The sequence below is a fragment of the Myotis daubentonii genome, chromosome 14 (assembly GCF_963259705.1).
Source record: "Myotis daubentonii chromosome 14, mMyoDau2.1, whole genome shotgun sequence".
NCBI classification, from domain to species: domain Eukaryota; kingdom Metazoa; phylum Chordata; class Mammalia; order Chiroptera; family Vespertilionidae; genus Myotis; species Myotis daubentonii.
Window position 1 is genome coordinate 51,657,826 of NC_081853.1, and position 22,340 is coordinate 51,680,165.

Genomic DNA, 22,340 nt, shown 5'->3' on the forward strand with positions numbered 1-22,340 from the left:
TTCGCAGCTGCGGCCCTTCACGGACTGACCCTGGACTTACCTTTACAGCGTCTCCTCCGGGCATCTCCTTTCATGCGGTAATGGACTGCTTGCTGAGCCCAAAGAGGCTATGCTTTTTCTCTCCACTGGTCATGTCCTGGTTCTTCTGACCAGGATGACTTTTCCTTTATGTGCCTGATGGGTTCCGTGTCATCCTCTAAGATCCAGCTCAAAGGCCACCTTCTCTCCGCAGCTTCCTGCGCTGCCTGGGCAGGAGGCCGTCAATAGAGTATAATGTTCAAGGGCACAGGCTTGGGTTTGAATTCCAGCTCCATCACTTAGGAGTTGTGTGAACTTTGACAAGTTACTTAATCTCCCTGAGCCTTGATTTTAGTTGATAGTTTTTAAGATTTTTTTAATTGATTTTTAGGGAGAGAGAGAGAGAAAAAAAAAAAAAGCATGAATGTGAGAGCGAAACATCAATTGGCTGCCTCACTCAGGGCCTCAACTGGGGATTGAGCCCGCAACCTGGGCATGTGCCCTGACCCAGAATTGAACCGGCAACCCTTCCGTGCACTAGATGACACTCAACGGACGGAGCCACACCGGCCAGGGCTGAGCCTTGATTTTATAGGAGTAAATACCTCAGAAGGTTATTGTAATTAAATAATACAATACATATGCATTATATAAGTATTTAATGTGTTCATATTATGGTTATCTTTAATTCGTTGATTCAGTAAACTTTTATTGAGCACCCACTACGTGCTCTTCACCTGTACCAGGTGCTTGGGATGCACAGATGAATGAGACCTGGCCATCCATGTGTTTGAGGTGCTCATGTGCAGTCCTTTAAGAAGAAGGTTTGCAAAGCACTATGGAAGCTGCCGTTTATTTTGTGACTACTACACGCCAAGCACTTTACGTGTGTATCTCGCTTCATCCTCCAACAACCTTCAGTGTAGGTATTACCATTCCCGTTTTGCATCTGTGGACACTGACTCTCAGCGAGGGTAGGCAACTTGCCTGTGTGATTCAGGGATGCCTATCGAGTAGCACAGGCAAGAGTTAAACCTCGCCTGACGCTGTGAAAAGGAAACGTAGGAACTATTTGGAGGACCTTATAAGCCCTTTGAAATTTGCATCTTGAAAGGCACAACCATATTTTCCCAAAAGATGCTCCTTTCTACTGCTGCCAGAGGCAGCATGTTCATCGGGGTAAATTTTAGGGCTTACCCGAGATGGCAGGCCACATTTCCTTACAACTCACGTTCTGTTGTTTATACAACAAATTCTGTTTCCTCGAGTCTCGCTATTAACTCCTCAACCTCTTCCATTTTCACCTGAATAGCAAATATGAGAGAACTGGCTGTTTATAGGAAAGGTCAAGAATCCGGTAGCTTTTTTCTCTCAAATTCTGGAGGAAGTGGTAGGCTTCACTCATCACTTACACGCTACGTCCAGGTGTGTAACTAAGTAAAAGTAGAGTTTTAAGATGTTTTTAGTTTTCCGCAACCAGCTGCCTTGTGGGAGGTGGATGTTCCCCGTGTAAGCGTGGTGCTCCCCTAAAGTGAGATCCGTGGGACTCCGCTCTGCCCTGCACAACTAGTTGGAGCAGCGCATTTACAGATGGACCTCATTGGCGATTAATTCTGCCCAAGGGTTTGGAATACCCGAGACGCTTTGGAGGGGAACCCGAAAGGCTCTCCCAGTGCCTGTTGCCAAGGTGCTGGCCCCATGGACCTACAGGAGCGACATTATTGTCATCATCCTCTTCCCCCTTCCTGAGGGTCAAGTTGTCAGGGCTCAGCTGCCCAGGTCCTAACCTGCTCGGCCTTCTGGATAATGATGAGATCATGGATGACAATGAGATCATGGCTAACGATGAGGTCATGGATAACAATGAGATCATGGCCCTATGCAACACCACCACCTCAGCCTGGTGCAGCCTGAGGACCGCCAAGATGCCATTCGTGCAATATTCATGTACAATCAAATGCAGAAGAACTTCTGAGGTGCACAAAAGTCCACCAAGATGTCATATTTAAGTACTTGTCATCACAAGGGGTTATTATACCTCCAGCTCCTGAAAAACACTATCTTACCCAGCACGCAAAGGGTTACTGGGAAAAGCACTTACTTCTGAAATTGAAGGAAACCCGCCCCTCACCCCAGCCAGTTAAGACCTCTGAGGACATTAGACTCTCAACAGCAGGAGAAAGAAGATTTTAAAAAGCTGGAATTGCCTGGCTTCTGTAGCTCAGTTGGTTGAGCGTCCTCCCAGGCACCAGGAGGTCGCCAGTTCGATTCTAGGTCAAGGCACATGCATGGGTTGCAGGCTGGATCCCCAGTAGAGGGCATGCAGGAGGCAGCCGATGGATATTCTATCTCCCTCTCCCTTCCTCTCTCTGAAATCAATGAAAACATATTTTTAAAAAAATTTGAAGCTAGAATAGTTGATTTTTATTGATTAGGAGAAAAATTCTGTCACTGGTTCTCTGAACTTCTTAATTCTCAGAATACTTTTCTTGGACCCCCTCAACATATTGGGGGCCACAGCACTTCTGGACAAAATGCGATAAACTACCAAGGAGCAGAAATGGTGAGCCTTCACCTGCTGTCCCTCCTGAAAGAAGGACATTTCTTTTTTCAATGCCAACCTTTATTCCCACAGATTGAAATGTGCTTCTTCTTCTCATAATCTGGCTATGGTTGGAGTTGCTGGGACTGTCCACTGAGGGAACACTTGTTTGGGCACTTTTGAACAAATTTGTGGACTCACCTGCTGCTCTATTATGGAGAATACTTAGAAAATCGAATTTATTGGTCTGAGAATTATTGTAGGGGCTTGTTTCCCTTGCTCCTGGAACGTTAATGAAAGCAGCTATTCATTTAAACCAAGCGATCCAGAGGCCTTTTATAACATAAACACTTTATGTGGTACCCACAAAGTAGGACATAATATAATGTAAGGCAGGCCTTGGCTAGCGGAACTGAGCAACCTTTATGTAGTGGAAATGAGACATTGTTGAGCAGAAGAGCACTGAGTTTACTAGTAAGTTACCCTGTAAAGCATCGAGTACCGATGTCAGTCTATACAGAAACTCTCCCCGGTACTACATGGACATAGTTTAGTTGAAACACCTTTTTTGACTACAGACTTACATATTATGCAGATACTTGCCTCTTTCTACCTGAGTTGCAGCAGATGTTCTGCAGGCTTAATGCAGTTCATCAAAGAAATCCCACTGTAGATATTTTCAAAGAGATGTTTTTAAGAAGAAAAGGGTGCTAACAAGGCCCTTAAAGATGTTTGGATCCCATTGTATTGGTCATAGTTATTAGTGGCAAACACATACTCCACTTAAACTATTTGAGTCTGAAAAGAGTTTGTCTCAAGACTCTAGTGGCTTATAGATCACCTCTGATGGCCAAAGAATCACATTTGGCTGTTTTCACAGCCAGGAAAAAAAAAATGCTTAACTGTACCTTAGAAATATCCTAGTAAAAAGATACACTGCTGCCTCCACCTGCTGATGGTTGAACTTAGAAGCTTCAACAACAGTACTTATTCTCCCTTAAACTCGGTGCTCACTTTCTAGGGACTACAAGAAAACCAGTTCTTATAGGTGAATTTGACTCTCGTGAGGTACATGCTCACTCTAGGAACTGGGATGAGATCTACTTAAAAGAGGTCTTATAAGAACAAAACTCCAGATAAACAAATTGAGGCATGTTTAAACAATGAAATCATTTATACCAGTAAAAGGAATAAACTAGAGTCACATCTGTGAATATGCCTAAAACTGACAAATATAATGTTGAACCAAAAAAAGCAAGTTACATAATAACAACACATACAGTGGGATACCATACATACAAAGTTTGACAACCTGCAAAAAAGAGTTCCTATATAGTATATGGATATATGCATGTATTATGAAACTATAAAAACATCCTTAAGAATGACAAGTTCATAATAGTAATTATTTCTGGAGAGGGAGGAAAGAGAATGGGATCAGGGAAGGGTACACGGGTAGCTTCAGTTGTATTTTTAATGTTTTATTCTTTTATGAACTATTTTCTTGAGGCAGATACAGCAAAATGTTAAGATATGCTAGGTCTGAGGCATTGGGTAGCCTAATATATAGTTGTTTGTTGCATTCTCTGTGCTTCTCTGTATGTTTAAATATTTCACAATTTTAAATGTTAATTCTGGACTTTTGAGTATTAAGATATATTTATTTTAATTGAGTATTAAGATCCATTTTTAAAGATACTACCTTTTTTACGTAGAGATGAATTCAAAAGAAGTGGTAAAAACGCAGTTACTGAATTTCGTCAGATCTTTTCCCTCTAGGAAAGTGTGCGGGAAGATATCCAGAAAACTTGGTCATTGAGCTTTCCGAAGGGCTTACGCGATCCTCGGTGCTAGCTCAGGCTCTGCCAGGTCTGTGAGCTGGGGCCAGAGCACACCCTGGTCCTCTCATGTTTCTCTCGGGTGACCTTCCAGAGGGTGTCATGAGTGCTTGGTCCAGAGCCAAGTGGGCTTTGTGTAGAGTTCTGACCACAAAGGTCCATGTTGGTTTAAAATGTTCTATTTACAAACGTGTAGTCCAATCGCCGGGGTGTCATCAAAGGAATGATTTGCTTGACTTGCCAATTCTACCCGGTTATCGTGGGAATTCACGGGGGGGGGGGGGAATAAAGGGACTGAAATGTTCAGTGAAGTCCTTTCTATTAAGCAAAGTGAAATCCCATTGGAAGGAGAACAAAGAAATGTGTGAAATGCAGAATCAAGAGGAGTCCTCTTCAAAGAAATCAACCGAAGAAGTCTTTGAAGGCTTGTGGCGTCCCAGCACAGAGGCCCTCACCAAGACTTGACCTGCTGGGATTTCCACGTGGACTGAGCTCTGGTTTCCCAGTGCGATGCTGCCTCCAGCACTAGTTTGTTTGTTTGTTTTCAGTACAGGGATTTTGACATGGAGGCCACAAATCCCCCGTGGTCCACGAATAGACTTCAGAGATAGTACATCTTCATTTTTACTGACCTCTGACTAAAATTTATCATTTTCTCTGTTACGGAGGTAACTGGCAACAAACAACTGTAGTATTAACAGTGCCTGTACCTTTATCTTGATGTCCAAAACAGACTGGTCTGTGATTTTCTTCTCTTTGCATGTCCTTGTGAGGTTTTGGTACCAGTGCTATGCTGGACTTAAAAATAAATTAGAAGAATTTGTGGAAGGTTGGTGTTATTTCTTTCTTACGCATTTAGCAGAATGCATTTGTGAAACCCTTTGAAGCCTAGAGGTATTTTTGTAGGAAGGTTTGAAATATAGATTTAATTTACTTAACAGAGGCAGGACTATTCAGATATTCTATTTCTTCTCAAATAAGTTTTGGCAAGTTTCTTTTTCCTAGGAATTTGCCCATTTCATCTACATTTTCAAAACAGTGGGTGAACATTGTTCAGCATATCCTCATCTTTTCAATGACTAGAATCTGTAATGCTGTCCTCTTTTTCATTTTTGATATTAAATGAAATCTTGAAACATTACCAAAACTTAGGGTTCTTAAGGACAACCATTGATAGGAGTTTAAATTAGTTCAATCTTTCTGGAAGACTGTTTTGCAGTGTATATCAAACATTATATAAAAAAAATAAGTATATTATATCCAACAATCCCTTTTAAGGAAGTTGTCATAAATAAATCGTTTCACGAATGCAACAATATTCAACACAGCATTCTCTACACAGCTAAAACAAAACCCCACCTGTAAACTAATAGGAGATAGAGAAGTAATTATGTTGGTTAGCTTCACTAGAATGCCTTTTGTGGTTACAAACAGATGACACGGAAATGGGAAAAGTGCTGGGGAGATAGTGTGGGTTCCCCAAAGCAAGTCATAGAAGAACATGTGCAGTGTAACCTCTTCTGTGTGCAATGCATACTTCCACATGTGAATGTTTACATAGAAAATAATTTGGAAGCATGGTCATCACATTCCTATCAGCGGTTCTCTGTGAGGGGCAGGATGTTGGCTAATCTTTGTTTTCTCTGTGCTCTTCTGCACTGTTTAACTTGTTTGCATGAACATGTGTCACGTTAACAACTCCAGCGAAACTTTCTAAAGAGCTTGGCAGTAGCAAGAAGATGAGAGGGTGTTAGGGGAAGGGAGTGTCAAAGCATTTTTCTTGCATGATGGCGGAGAGCTTGAAGTCAACAAGAAAAGAAGGAATTATCAACCGAGTTAATCCTTTAGAAGGCTTGGAAGGCACACAAAATTAGCCTTAAAGGGACAGGACAACATATTTTTCCAGAAAGAAGGAAAAGATCATTGGAGGCATGCAAAAGGTCACAGCCGAAGAGCAGGGAAAATAAGAATGTTCATCACTCATGGCTGCCAGTGTGTTAGTGAAACGAGGCAAGATCATTCGCCAGGAGTGGAAAGTGGTAAGGGTCTCCGATAGAATTGGCAGTAAGATTGGGCTTCAGTGGGGTGTGGACAGCTGAGCTCACCTGGGTGCCTTACTTGTGTCAGGGAGCCCCATGGTATGCTGGGCAGTTTTTCTCTAGTCGGTACCAGGCTCAGCGGAGCTTCAGAGGGTACTGATGAGGGCAGTTTAAATAATTGGCCTCAGAATCCAGGATGCTGGGCAGGAAAGGGAAATCGAAAGAGAACCAATGACTGGATATTTAGTTGGGATCTGGACACCCAAGAAGTCAGAGGACAGGTGTCCATGGTCAAAGTGGGGTCTCGGAGCTTGCCGTGCGATAGGAGTCCTGCGGGACATGAAGGGCTGCTAGGTGGCTGTGGGCGGACAGGAATGGGCAAAGAAGTTGCGATGTCAGCGGGTGGTGATGCTGGGAGGTTCAGTTGTCTTCCTCTCGGATGGCAGCATTTCCTAGGATGATGACAGGAATTCTTTGGGAGAAGAAGTTATTGAGGCAGGTACCATGAGATTGGCTTCAAGGAGAGAAAGAAAGCTAACTCCTCAGAGACTGCTTGGTGAAGAGCGGGATAGCAGGGAGTTTACTGACCTCAGGCCGGGACCCTGGGCTCCCCACCAGGCAGGGGAGCAAAGCAAGGTTTGCACTACAGGCAGCTGGCAGGAGGAAAAGTCTAGAAAAGCAGAAGGAACCCGGCCGGCGTGGCTCAGTGGTTGAGCATCAACCTACGAACCAAAAGGTCACGTTTCAATTCCTGGTCAGGGCACCTACCCAGGTTGCGAGCCTGATCCCCAGTGTGGGACTTTGCAGGAGGTAGCTGGTCAATGATTCTCTCTCATTGTTGATGTTTCTCTCTCTCTCTCCCTCTCCCTTCCTCTCTGAAATCAATAAAAATATATATTTTTTAAAAAGCAAAGGAGAAGGAATGTTCTGCAGAAGCCTCTCAGCAAAGGGATGAGAGGTATGGGGTGCAGAAGAGTTGGTTAAAAAACATGAGAAAGGGGTTCTTAAGAAAAACAGACAGGTGAGAGGAAGGGTTAAGCCAACAAGGGGTGGAGATTAGTTTGCTGGCTTCCCAAAGGAAATGCTGAACTGTATGTTTCTCTTTCTTATCACAGAGCAGTATCAGCTCACTGCAGAGAGAGAACAGAAACTACAGATAAGCAGAAAACAAAAACAAGTAGAACTAAAAGAACCATAACAACCATCCAGATCCCAGGGTCCTGGAGCTTTGCCACTGACATGTTCTCCCCTCCGGTTCCCACTGCCACAGATGCAGGTCAAGGCCACATCATCTCTAGAATAGGCTTGTCCCCTGGGTCACAGATGTCCCCCTGGCTGAGTCACCAGGCCTGCCCCTCCCACTTTTCCCATCCTGCATAGGTCACCCAGTCATCTTCCCAAAACACCACCTTCCATTGTCGCTACATCGCCTCCCTGGCTTTCAAGGGCTTCTGTAACCTGGAACCATCTTCCCTCCCCACCCATGTTTCCAAACCTTTTCCTTTACTTAGACCTGCTTTACTTCCCTCCCAACTCACTCCCCCTACACCCTCACACCTGGTCTCTCCCCTCGCTCTGATGCCTGGCCTATCAGGATGACCACCCCAATCCAGATTCTCCCCATGGTCAAGGCCCAGTGCCCTACGCCAGCCCACACTGACTGATCGTTGCCCTTCCGGGTACTCACCTGGCCACTCCTTTTAGGACCTCATCAGTTCTGTTTACGTAACAACTCCGGTGTGGTGAGGATACTTAGGTAGGAAGCGCAGGATTCAGAGCTGGGAGGGACTTAGTCCCCTGATCTTCCTGGTGGGGGTGCCTAAGGCTCACAGAGGCCAAGGGATATCCCCCATGTCCACCCACAAGCTATTCATAGAACTGAGACTAGAACCTTGGTTCTCAGGCCTGCATGCTACTTGTTGAATTGAATATTGCTTTTAAAGTACAGCTTTTCTCTGATGCCTGACCTGAAACCCCAGATACGCAAGGCAATGGGTCAACTGTGTTTAGAATACAACAGAATTGCCTGGGGTGATTTCTAAAAAATCTAGACTTCTAAGCCCAATAGTGGGAAACCCTGATTCAGAAGGTCCAGGGTAGGACTTGAGTGTCTGCATTTAAAAACAAAACAAAACAAAACGCCCGGCGGTGGCAGTGTGGCTCAGTGGTTGTGTCCACCTATGAACCCAGAGGTCACAGTTGGAGGCAGCCCACCAATGATTCTCTGTCATCATTGATGTTTCTCTCTCTCCCTCTCCTTCCCTCTCTGAAATCAGTGAAAATATATTTAAAACAAAACAAAAATCTCCCTGAATGGCCCTGATAGAGGGAGCCCGTAGGTCGGCCTTTGAGACATAGCATAGAGCTCAGACCTTTGGTTTTGCTTCCTTTTTGAGTTCCCTGACGCTGGCCCTGTGGACACTACGCTTTTCTGAAGCTTCATGTCTCAGGGGCAGGCCAGGGTTACCCCACATTCACTTCCCATCCAGAATGTAGCAGCACCAGCTCAGTGCTGCAGCCCATGTACCTCCTCGGGCAGGCCTGGCCTGGGTCCAAGCTGCTGTCTTTCCCAGGAGCAAAATTATTTTCCCAGGTACTTTGGGGCATTCCTTGGCAATATATCGAGTGTAGTGGAATTGTTGGCAACACTCCATTTGCCAAGGTGTTTCTGAGCACCTTCTGTAGCGTGGATGCCCAGCCTCTGTGGCCTGCCAACTGCCCAGGCCACAGGACACCCAAGTAAACCAAAGCCAAGCATGTGCCCAGAGCTCTCCAGCCCCCAGCACACAGAGCCGTGCACCAGGATGGCAAGGAGCAAGGGCAGTTTGCATTGTGATTAGGGTGCGGCTCTGGACACACCGCCTGCCTGGGTTTGTGTCTCCGTTCCGCCATTTCTAGCTGCATGACCTTTGACATCCTATTGCCTCTGTTTGCTCATCTATAAAGTGAGGCTAAAAATTAAAAACATCATATAATTATATTATGAAAATGAAAATAATTCCGGTCACAGGATGGTTATGAGGATAACAAATAAATGCATGGAAAGCATTTGAAATGGTGTTTGGCTCGTAGTAAGTGCCGAATAAGGGATTGCAATTAATATAATTATTTCATAAAAAACTGGGATGAATTTATGAGACTAAAGAGGTGACTCATTGCTCTGCACAGTTATCGGTCTGCAAATTAGCAATTCCCTCCTTGTTGCAGGAGCATGGATCAGAGGAAGAGCGAAAATGTAGTAATAGCTCCTCAGAATGCATCCGGAACCTCTGAGGACAATTAAAATATGCTAGGCATTTTCTAGCAGGAAGGTCAGGCTTTGCATACTTGAAGAAATACACAGAAGTTCGGCATTCTGGTGCTTTGATAAGGTGGCAGTTACGTAACGGGCTGCAACCACGCAGACAAGCAGAGCCGCGGGTGGGAGAGTGGCTGCTCTTGAAAGATGTGTTGCTGCTGGAGTGAGGGGTGTGATGGATGACGGACAGGGCAGCAGCTGCAGCCTTCATCAAGACAGATTCTGGGAGATCCGTGCCTGCCCTGTGCCAGTTTGGGGGGCACATGTTTGCTTGACAGCAGGAAAAACAGCTCCCGGCATTGACTGTCAGGCTAACACCAATGGGAGGTATGAAAGTGCGACTTGCATTGGCCACGATGCCAGTGTTTTCTCCTAGGTTGTGTTCTTAAGCTAAAAGTAAGATTGCATCCGTCTCTAAAGTGGCACAAAGCTGAATTCCTCTCTGAAATCATGTGTTTTATCAAACTTTTCTGTAAAAAGCTCAACGTGGAGCCCGGCTCACATGGCTCAGTGGTTGAACGTCTGCCTATAAACCAAGAGGTCACGGTTCGATTCCCAGTCAGGGCACTTGCCCGGGTTGCAGGCTCGATGCCCAGTGAGGGCTGTGCAGGAGGCAGCTGATCAGTGATTCTCAGCATTTATGGTTCTCTCTCTCTCTCCCTCTCCCTTCCTCTCTGAAATCAATAAAAATAATATATTAAAAACACAACAACAACTCAACTTGTAGAGTTGCCAAAGCATCACCATCCTGTGTCACCTCGCCACGTTAACCTTGCTCGCTGCTTCAGACTTCGTGGTGCCATACCTCAGATTCCAAGCACAGGAGGGCCCCAGAAGGGTGTGAGAAGGCAGGTTCCAGTGGCTTATTTCTGTTGGGGTGGGAGATGCTAGTCCAGTGGTCCTCAACCTTCCTAACGCCGCGACCCTTTAATACAGTTCCTCATGTTGTGATGACCCCCAACCATAAAATTATTTTCATTGCTGCTTCATAACTGTAATGTTGCTACTGTTATGGATCGTCATATAAATATCTGATATGCAGGATGTATTTTCATTGTTACAAATTGAACATCATTAAAAGCATAGTGATTAATCACAAAAACAATATGTAATTATATATGTGTTTTCCGATGGTCTTAGGCGACCCCTGTGAAAGGGTCGTTCGACCCCCAAAGGAGTCGTGACCCACAGGTTGGCGACCCACAGGTTGAAAACCGCTGTGCTAGTCCATGAGCACCTAGCAAGGGATCTCTGGTACTAGCCACTAAACTGCTTCTTAGACGGCCCTATTTGAATTGTGCAAGATTTCTTTAAAAGAGGACTGACTGACTGATGTAACTAGATTGCTTGGTATTTGTCACCACTTAAGGCTCAAACTTCTAGAGACCAGCAAGCCATTTTGTTTCTGGAACCATCGTTAGGCCAGCCATCATCTTCATCTCTTAGGAGGAGCCAGAATAGTTCATTTATTGCCCAAACTTCTTGGAGATGATGCTCAAACCAGGGTTCTTTAGATCCATGGATGGGGAGGGTGCTAGAGGGGGCTGCTGCCAGCCAGACCAGGCTGAACACGTTGGCTCTGCCTCAGCATGCGGTAGCTTGCTGTTTGCCTTCGCAAGAAGTTGCTGTGAGTCCCTGGAAACGGATGAAGCCAGGAAAACCTTGTTGGATTGAAATCCATAATCTTACCTCCAGGTCTCTTACAAGAAATACTTTTTTTAAATATTTACAATGAGAACAGAAGGTGAGATGGATATATTCTTTTTTATTGCTGCCTCTCCAAGCAACGTGAAGATTAGAATGCTGGTTCAATGGCTGGGTGGCAGGCAGGAGCCAGGAGGCCCTAACTAGCTACAACTTTTTTTTTATGAATGTAATACCTCCTTGACACAGAAGATGCACCACACAGCACTGTACAGGAAGGATGACGACTGAAGTCTCGCTGAGTGCATGTGTGTAAGGCATTCTTCGGAATATCAAACTTGGAAATGTTTTATCACCAAGTTTTTTAGAAGTGCGTATTTGAGAACAAGAAGGAGACCCCGTAAAATAAAAGTACAACTAACTTAATTTATTTTAAAATATAATAGAAAGGACCTAGAACAAAATCAGTGCGTTTCCAAAGATAAAGTGAAAAGAGGAAGGGCGACAATCGAGACGAAATAATAAGTAAAAATGTTGAATGGCATGTCTAGGAGTTTCAATATCTGATGAATAGGAGTTCTATGGTGAAAGAGCACAGAAAATAGAGAAAAGGAAATTATCAAGGAAATAATAAAAGAAACATTTCAAATGAAGGTCAAAACTCTCTGTATTAAAAAGTGCTTTAAATCTAAAGCCCAGTCTCATGAATGGAAACACACACACACACACACACACACACACACACACACACACACACCATCCCAAGGCATTTTTATCGTCAACATTTAAAACTCCAGTGAATGATAAAAGCTTAGAGGGGGAAAACTTGTCACAAATAAATGAGTGAAAATCAGAATGATGTCAGAGTTCTTAACTTCAATACTGGAAGCTAGAAGATAAAAGAACAGAGTCAACAAAATTCTAGGAGAAAATGATTTTCTTTCTAGAACTTGATACTCGGCTGAACTTTCAATCAAGTGTGAGCATAGAACAAGAGACATTTGTAAGTCAGCAAGAACACAACATTTTGCTTCCTGCAGATCCTTTTCTAGGAAACAACCAGAACAAATACTTGAAGGAGAGGAGAAGGGAATTCAGAAAGCAGGAGCCACCACAGGAAAACAGGCTGGAGAAGCCCAATGTGTATGGAATAGGCCCAGTTACTGTGGAGGCCACAGATTATCTGACACATTTGGCCATTTGGAAAGTAATATTTATATATAGTGATAGTTCAGATAGAGTGCCTGGAAAAAAATTCAAGTGTAAGGGCACAGGAAAATAAACGAAATAAATATCAAGTGTTAATTCCAAGGAAAAAATATACAAGGGGGGAAAAAAAAAAGCAGAGTAAACTCCATGGCTTTTTGGTGAACAGTTCTTTATCATCATAACATAAGGAATGGGGAAATGTGGGAGGTGGTATAAAAAGCTAAAATCTAAACCATTATAGCAGGCAGTTTATTAATGAAGGATAAATCAGTAAACCAAGAAATGGCAACATTAACATATTACTTGGTTAAAAAATGCTGAAAGCATTGAAAGTGTTGCCCTCAGGGCAGTGTTTTTATTATTATTGTTATTTATTTCAGTATTTTTGAGCAATTTTATTTAAAACCTGATTTTGTTTTCTTTGATAAAAATGAAAATTCATTTTAAAATCATATAAAAGGTCAGAATTTTGACCGTCAATGGGAAGCGCAAGCCTGAGTCATCTAGCAAGCTTTAGCCACCGCCAGCTTCACCATCGTGGTGGATGGTGGCACACTATCAAAGTCGTGATCAAATCTAGACTCTCTGTCTCCGGGTTCTTTGTCACAGGATATATCCTCCCTGTCCTTTGGCAGGTGACTGGGCTGTCTCCTGCCAGAGTCATACCAAGTTTCAGATGAGGTTAGAAGGCTGAGCGGGGGTGCGTGCCTCACAACAGGAAGGGAGGAAGGAGGAAGGAAGGAAGGAAAGAAGAAGAAAATGCCTGCATGGATGGATTTAGAAAACCATTTGCCACTTTGCTATTGAGAAATTCTATCTGAGGTGCACCCACCAGCTGACTATGGCATCAAGTGACGATTTTGCTTCTTCTCCATCTGAAGCTTGCTGGCGCGACTCAACAGGGTGTCTCGAGGCCAGCCCCAGGAAGCAGAGTTAACCAGTGGGCAGACCAGGCTGTCCCATTCCTACCCCTGCTCCCAGGTTGGAGTTGAGGTGCTGTCCTATGAAAGGTTCCAGGCTGGTCCCACCCAGTGATCAGTATAGAGCACATAGAGTGGACCAGATTACCCTCCATCCTCACCCCTCACCCCAGGGGTGACCTTCTCTCCAGCCATCACCACTGCTGACTGCTGACTGCAGCTCAGCCTGGTCATAAGTCTGGGCCCACCTCCGTCCACACTAATCCATGTCTGGGCTCACTGCGTCTGGTTGGGATTGGACCACCCAGGTCATGGCAGTCCTTAAGCGGCCATTCACTTCTCTAGACCCTACTTCTGTTGGCCAGCGCTCTCTGAAAGAAGTGATTGTACAGGGAAGAGCCTTTCTAATCCTCCACACAGGTGTGCAGGGCACCAGGCCAGACGCAAACGAGGATGCAGCTGCTTGTGTAGACTGGCCTGCATTGAAGTCCAGGCTGTCCCCTATTCAGGCTGTTTTATAGTGGAAACTGTTGTACCGGCTCCTCGTTGGGGAGGGCCCCTTTTACTTTCAGTTAGTTGTAATTTAGCCTGTTTATGGAACTGTTTTCCTTTGAAAAGAAAAGGATCTTTTATTTTTTTAGGTAGTGAGCCATTTTTTTAAATCTGTTTTATTACACAAGCATGTTTATTATATGTTTATAATAGATTGAAGCAATACAAAAGAATGTTAGCAAAAGGATAGTGTTTATGTAGGTATGTAATACAACTTTATACACTATATTTATGTATACGTGTATACATACACATATCATATATGTGTACACACATGTATTTCACAAACAACTATAACTACATATGTTATTCAACAAAAATGAGACCTTTACCTACAAAATGGAACTTGTTTTTTCTGTTTACATGATATATATATATATATATATATATATATATATCTTTTCATATATAGATCCGTCTCATTCTCAGAAATATTCTTTATACAGATACACTTTGATTTATCTCGCTTCCCTACTGTTGGACATTTAGATTCTCCCAGGCTTTTGATATTATTAGTGGTGCAATAACACCCTTAATTCTGAAGTCAGACAGCCTTAGTTCAGATTCCAGACACCCCCTTTACTTACTTTGTGTCCTTTAGCAAGTTATTTAAACTCTCTGTGCCTCTGTTTCCTGACCTGTAAAGTGGGGATAAAATTGTCCTCTCAATATCCCTATGAAAAAAAAAAAAAGCTAAGTAAAATAATATGTAAATACATATAATGCACTTAGCATGTTCTAACAATGATAACTATCAGCTTTGAGTACTTACTGTTAGCCAGGTATCCTATCTAATAAAAGAGAAAAATGGTAATTGGCGTACGACGATACCCTTTTCATTGGCTAATCAGGGCTATATGCAAATTAACTGCCAACTAAGATTGGCAGTTAACTGCCAACAAGATGGCGGTTAATTTGCATATGTAGGCACAATGCAGGGAGGCGAAAGGGAAAGCAGGAAGAAGCCCCCTGCCACTGACAGTGATCGGAAACCCAGGGGGGAGCTAAGAGCTGGGGGGCAGGGCAAAGGCGGCCCTAAGGCCACCTTTGCCCTGCCCCCCAGCCATGATTGGAGAATCAGGCGCCTTTGCCGCCCTGGCCAGTGATAGCAGGAAGTAGGGGTGGAGCCAGCGATGGGAGCTGGGCACGGTTGAAGCTGGCAGTCCCGGGAGCTAGGGATCCCTTGCCTGGGCCTAAAGCGGAGCCCACGATCGCGGGGCTGCTGCAGCTGCGGGTCACCGCTGCCCGGGCCGGACGCCTAGGCCAGAGGCGTTAGGCCTGGGCAGGGGTGGAGCCTGCAACGCGGGGAGCTGGGGGTCCCCTGCCCAGGCCTGACACCTCTGCCAGAGGCCTCAGGCCTGGTCAAGGGGCCGATCTGGTGATTGGTGATCGGAGGGTGATGAGGGTCAACTCCTCTGGCCGAGGCATCAGGCCTGGGCGGGGGGCTGAGCCGGGGATTTGGGAGATATGATGGTCCCCTTGCCCAGGCCTGAAGCCTGGGTCAGAGACGTCAGGCTTGGGCGGGGGGTGGAGCAAGCGATCAGAGGGAGATGGGGGTCCCCTGCCCAGGCATGATTCCTGGGCCAGAGGCCTCAGGCCTGGGCGGGGGCCAGAGCCAGTGATCGGGGGGTGATGGGGGCCCCCTGTCCAAGCCTGACACCTCTGGCGGAGGCGTCAGGCCTGGGCAAGGGGCCAATCAGGCGATCGGAGGGTGATGGGGGTCTACGCCTCTGTCAGAGGCGTCAGGCCTGGGCAAGGGGCTGATCCTGCGATTGGAGGGTGATGGGGGTCAACGCCTGAGGGCTCCCAGTATGTGAGAGGGGGCAGGCTGGGCTGAGGGACACTCTCCCCCCCCACACCCAGTGCACGAATTTCGTGCACCGGGCCCCTAGTTATACAGATAAACAAATACCACACTGTTTTTATGTGTTAGCCTTATAGCATATTTTTAATATCTGTAAAGGCAAGTACTACATCATCATTATTAAAATGACATTAGCTATTCCTGTTCATTTACTCCTCCAGGTAAATTTTTAAATCAACTTTCCACCTACTTCCCATCACTATGACAAGTGTTGTTTTCTTAAATGCAGTTGGCATTTTCAAGGGTGTCTGTACTCCTGAAGGTTGCCAGAGTAGGATGACCCTTGGACTTGAGTCAGACAGAATTGGGTGTTCATGTGGTGTCCCGCCAAAGCCACGGGACCATGGGAAGGCCATTTTAATACTCTGAGCACCTGTAGCTTGCCTACCTGTGAAATGGGAGGGACGGTCCTTCCAGGAGTGGGGGGGATGCCGTGAGAAAGCCCTGCAGACACATTTATTTAGTGCCTGACGCTAAATACACGTGCCTGCTTTGAAGGCAAGTATTTTGACTTTATCTTCAGGTCCTTAGTCATCAGCCCCATTTCCAGTGGCGACGCTAAGATGATCTTCAGTGAAAAGAGTTTATGTCAGAGCAAGAGCCGCAGGGTGCGAGCAGGGTGAAGTCGAAGGCCCCTGCTTCCTGTGCCAGGCGAGCTGAACACTGAGGACCAGGGAAGATTAGCAAAAGGGAGGGAGGGGAATGGGGACAAACATCGTCCATCCCCTGGTGCCGGCATGTGCCACCGGCCACGGAGTGGACTTCCTGCCGCAGGATACGGCTGACCTTTGGAGAGCCACCGTCTGGGTGAGGCTGCCCTTTCGCGGGACAGAGCACAGCTGTTGTTTAGATGTCAGCGGCTGGTTTACTAACTTTGTTTGGCAGTCAGCTTGGGATGTGAGCCGTTTGGAAAACAGTCTGCTCTGAGGTTTAAGGAAGGCCGGGATGAAGGGAATCTTTGTTTTGTGTTACCGACAGGTTGTTTGGTAGCCCTTCTCAGAACAAAAATGAACACTTAGCAGCAGCTTTAAAAAGTATTAAGAGAACTCATAAAAGTCCGAGCAGATGTGCAAGAGAAGGTCACACTTCCAGGCCTCTCTGGGGGACTATTTCTGGACTAACAAGTCCAACGAATGTGTTAATTCAGGTTGAGATTTTCTTACGCAAATATTGACTCAGTCTCCATCTTTGCAGTTAACTCTCCAACTTGAATGTGTTCTTTCAGGAGAATGTGCCTATGTGTTTTCTTTCCTCCTGCCTAATAGTTTGCCCACCCTTCATTTTGAACTCTTAGCAGGTGAGTTTTTAATGGTCGGTTCTGAATTCTTTTCCTAGGTCTGAAAAATGCTTAGTGGGATGAATTTAACCGTTCCTTCATTTTCCTGGTGGCATAATTGTGGAGAAGGAGAGAGAAGAGACAGACACTTGACTCCAGGACATCCTGGCAGCATGTAAATGACTCTCCGTCTTAGATCAGATTGCATAAGAATAACTTCATGCCCACTATTCGATATTAAAGAAAAACGGAGGACAGATTTTGTTGATTCCTCCCACCCACTCACCCAGTTCACATGATATTTTAATTACCATTAATTTAAAAACATGTGTTTTAAAGTTTATATGAATTCATGTGTAAATTGCTACCTGGTTAATTTTTAGTATAAAAATGACTAAAATATATGACAAATATACTATATACTTATTTCACCTTCATTCTTGAAGGATTTTTTCACCGGATATAGAATTCTGGGTTGAAGTTTTTTTCTAGATGCATCTTCCGGCTTCAATGGTCCCCAGAATTTCTGTTAGCTTTATGTAATGTTATCATTTCTCTCTGACTGCTTTCAAGATTTTGTTATTTTTATATTTGTTTTTCTTTGTATTTATCCTACTTGTAGTTCATTGAGATTCTTGAATTTGTAAAGATAGATTTTATACCAGATTTGAAGACTTGTCAAGCCATTATTTCTTCAAATTTTTTTCTACCCCATTCTCTTTCTTCTCCTTCTGGGACTACAGTTACACTCATGGTAGACTTTTTTATTTGTCCTAAAAGCCTGAGATTCTGTTCAGGTTTTTTTCCCCAATCTATTTTTCCTCTCAGTTCTTTAAGTTACATCACATCCTCTTCATTCTGTTCAGCTCATCCAGTTACTTTCTTGGGGGAAGTTTTACATGTTGTTGCTGTTGTTTTTTAGTTCTAGAACTTCCCATTGCTGTTCTTTTATCATTTCTATTTCTCGGCCACCGTGCCGGCCACCACATGCATACATGGGCCAGGAGTCCGCCGGAAAGCTAGGCAGAAGTTTTACAGAATTTGAGGCTCTTTCTCTCTGACTCTATTTTCTGGGATTCCCTCTTCACTGTCTGTTTCACATATCCTTATATGCCATTGAGCATAATTATAATAGCTGCTTAAACATTCTTCTCTGCTAATGGCTGCATCTCGGTTACCTTGGGATCATTATTATTGTCTTTTTTCTTGAGGGTAAGTTGCACTTTTCCTATCTCTTTGCTCAATTTTTATTGTACTTTGAACATTGCACTATTATGTTATGGAGACTCTGGAGAGGTTCATTTGGGAGCAGGGTGAGTTGTTGTTTATTTTGGGTTTTGCCTTCGCCAGCAATTAGCTTACACCACAAACGCTGTCTCTTGGGCAGCACCTCAGTTCTTGGCTCAGTTATTTTTTCCTTCTCTAGGTTGCTCAGAGGCCACCGCATGCACACACGGTTCAGGAGTCAGCTGGGAATCTAGGCAGAGGTTTTCACAAAGAATCTGAGGCTCTTTCTTTCTGACTCTATACTTTCTGGGATTCCCTCTTCACTTTCTAGTGGCTGTGGTTGTCCCAAAATCTGTCCCCCAGGTATGCATGCGTTCTATTGGCATTTCAGCCACCCAGCGTGGCGCCAACTGCAGCCTGCTCCCGGAGTTAGACCAGCAGGTCTCCAAGGTCCCTCTGGCCCTAGCGTAGTCTCATCAAACGGCTGCTTGAAAAACCTGTTGCCCAGATTGAATATTTCCTCCTTGCCATGTGATTTTGCTCTGCTGGTCAGCTCTTTCTTGATAAAGTCTGGATTGTACCGTTAGATCTTGTGCAGATTCCATGTTCAGTACTCATGAACCATAGCTGTGTGGGAATCTTCTTTTTCACAGAGTTGTAACCGTGCAAGCTATTGAACTTCCACATTATGAAGAAAATGACTGTGCTGTTAAGTTAGATGAGGGTCACAGGGGAAGCCTCGTAGCGCTTGTCTCACATGGAATCTCCTGTCACAGATGAGCCTGGATAGTCCAAACTGGAAATGAGACTCTTGGCAGAATGCTCATATCATTCTGGTCATTCCCACATGCAAGGAAATGAAATCTTAAAATTGTATCACACAGCACAATGTCTTTTGTTAAAAAAGAGACTCTATGACTGTGTGAGTTTTTAATAATGGCTTTATTGTTATCTCTAATGTACTAAGTATCTTCATCTTTGATCCGGGGGGTGGGGGGAAAGTCTGACACAATATATTGAACCATTGGGTGAGGGATGAAAAATTCACTCTTCGTCAGTAAGCGTCCAAGTCTAGCTGTGCGTCTGTGTCAGAGTGAAGACGAGATGCTGGAAACCGTGTTCTTCTCAGGCCCCGGGGGTGATACACCGAGAAAGCTGTGCGATGTGGGAGCGCAGACGTTTGGGAGGAGAAACAGAAAGAGGGGTAGCCCAGAGCACCCCATTAGGAAGCTTGCCGTTGCTGTGCTGGTTTGATGACTGGCTCAGACCCAGTTCCAGAGACACAAGCTTGGTCCCTTATGGAGGGCGGCTGGGGATGCTGACAGCTCTGTGGCAGAGAAAACATGTTTCTTAGCATTCCATTCACTTTTCATCTTAGTGGGGAGAGAAACCATGTCCCGACCTCATCAAAACCATTTGAACGAGCACCAAGCCACACGTCTCCAAGTGTCTCATGTATTTGCGGCCTGTGAATTGGACAACGATGCCTCGTCTTCAGATTTCTTGGTGGAATGAGTCCAGATTAATGTCAGAACCCCCAGGGCCTTTTACAAAGAGGGTCTTCTCTCAGGCGACTGCAGTGAGAGGGGTCTTGGATCCGAGCCTCCAGCCCGAGGCCCTGCTGAAGGAGGACGGTGCTTTCCTGGACTGGGAGACGAGGGGGCCACATCAGAGACTCTGCCATCTTAGAAATATTTTACTGAAATGCGTGCTTTCTGGTTGTTAGCAAACAGCATGCTTTGAAACCAGACACCCCGTCCAAGCAATAAACACGATGTCTCAACTTCTGTCGTTAGCACACTTTCACCTTTCCTCAACTTCTTTATAAGGATTTTTTTCTTACGGCTATAAAAGGGACTATAGAAATCTTAGAAATATAGAACAGTGTAGAGACAAGAAAGTCTTCCATAATATTGCAAATTAAGGATGTTAACCACTGTTTGCTTTCTACGATTTTTCGCCTTGCCTTTTTAATTTTGTTTACAGATGTATGTGCATAAATTTCATAAGGGGATCGTGGGAAATGTGCTAACATGTATAGTTTAACATGCCAGCTCTTTGTCACATAACAAGAATTTTTCCATAAGAATAGATGAAGTACTGCCATTTGCAACAACACGGATGGGCATGATATTGTGAGAATATCATGCGAAGCAAAAGAAGTCAGACAGAAAAAAGTTAAAACCATATGATTTCACTCACATGTGGGGTATAAAACTGAAAGCAACAAATGAACAAATAAGAAAAACAAACCAACCAAAACTCATAGACGGATAGCAGAGGGAAGAGGGTGAGGGGAGGAAAGAGTAAAGGGGGATATGGTGATGGAAGAAGATTTGATTTTGGGCGGTGGGCACACAGTGCAATATACAGATGATGTATCCTAGAACTGTACACTTGAAACCTATATAATTTTATTAACCAATGTCACCCCAATAAATTTTAATTTTTTAAAAATTTTGCCGGGGCCCAGCTGGCATGGCTCAGTGGTTGAGCATCGACCTATAAACCAGGAGGTCACAGTTCGATTCCCAGTCAGGGTTCCTGCCAGGGTTACAGGTTCATTGCCCAGTGTGGGGTGTGCAGGAGGCAGCCGATCCTTGATTCTCTCTCATCATTATGTTTCTGTCTCTCTCTCCCTCTCCTCCCTCTCTGAAATAAAATATATTTTTTTAAAAAAATTTGCCATGTTTTATAAAACCCTTAGAGAATATTATACTTGATGACTACAGAATATTTATTGTATTTTGCAGACATAACGCCATTTTTTAAAATAGTACCTTACTAGTAGACACATGGGCTGTTTCCAGTGTTCAGTTGTAAAAGTAGCAATATCCATGATTTTAGGAGACACACTTCTGTGTCTGGGGAAGGTGGAGATGTGTGAGTTTGCCACGGTGCCTATGCCCCTAACGAGCCTGTCCAGCCCTCTTCTCAGGGCCTCTGGCTCTCTGCGCGTGCTCCGGAGGGAACCTGGGTCCAGGTCGAAGGAGCAGGGGGGGCGTACTCAGATCCACCGATGGTGCCAGGGGTCACCTGTACCTGCGCTGCTCTTCCCGGAGGACAAGCAGGCTGTGGGGATGGGAGTGAGCTCAGTGGACAAGCCCTCTGCTCCCCATGTGCCTGTTAGGGCAGAAGGCCTAGCCTCTCCTCATTCTCTTCTTCAGAAAGAGGGACGCCTCCTTCTGGGCCCTGTTTGTCTTTGGTCTCAGGTCGATGGTCTCCTAACACAGGAGCTTCCCGTGGAGTGGCCAAATCATAATAGTAATAACAGTGGCCGGTGTTTTGTTAGGCTTCTGCTAGGCTAGGTCAAGTGCTTTGCATGTAGCATCTCATTGAATTTGCAGGCCTCGTGTTCTGAGAGCAAGAAGTAGTGTTGTGCTGGATAAATAGGGGACGTGCAGACGTCGGTTAGATTCCCAGCTTCACCATTTGCCGGCAGCTCTGTGACTGAGGCAGGTTATCGGTGAGGCATGCATTCAGCTGCAACTAGCCGAAAACCCACCCAGGAGTGACTTAAACCAGTAGGTGGTCGTTTTTCAGACATAACGAGAATCCCGGAGGGAGCCAGCCCAGGGCTGATACGATGTCAGGAGCTTATCTTCCTAGCGGCTCTCTCCTTGGCACAGGGCTGTCATCCTCACGGGCCCCAGCGGATGCTGCATGTGAGGTCTCCTCTCTGAGTGACCCAGGCAGGAAGAGGTAGAGGAGGAGACGCCGGGTGTGGCGGGGAGTTCAATCAGGAAAGCAAAAGCTTCTTTGGCAACTCTCAGCTGACGTCTCACTGGCCAGACTTGGTCACATGGCCACCTACCTGGAAGGGACTCTGTGGAAGAAGTTTTGGCTGGGCACCTGGCCATCCCTCAAGAAATCAGGGTTCTGTTAGGAAGAGAGACAAGGGAATGCTTGATGG

General features: G+C 45.0%; 1 protein-coding gene and 1 pseudogene across 2 annotated transcripts in view; both read left to right on the top strand.

The window, feature by feature from the left end:
• The window catches only part of CTDSPL (CTD small phosphatase like), a 103,528-nt gene that overhangs the window by 17,542 nt on the left and 63,646 nt on the right, over positions 1 to 22,340 (top strand). The window lies entirely within an intron of this gene.
• LOC132215336 (uncharacterized protein C3orf38-like) lies at positions 1,836 to 8,739 on the top strand (annotated as a pseudogene).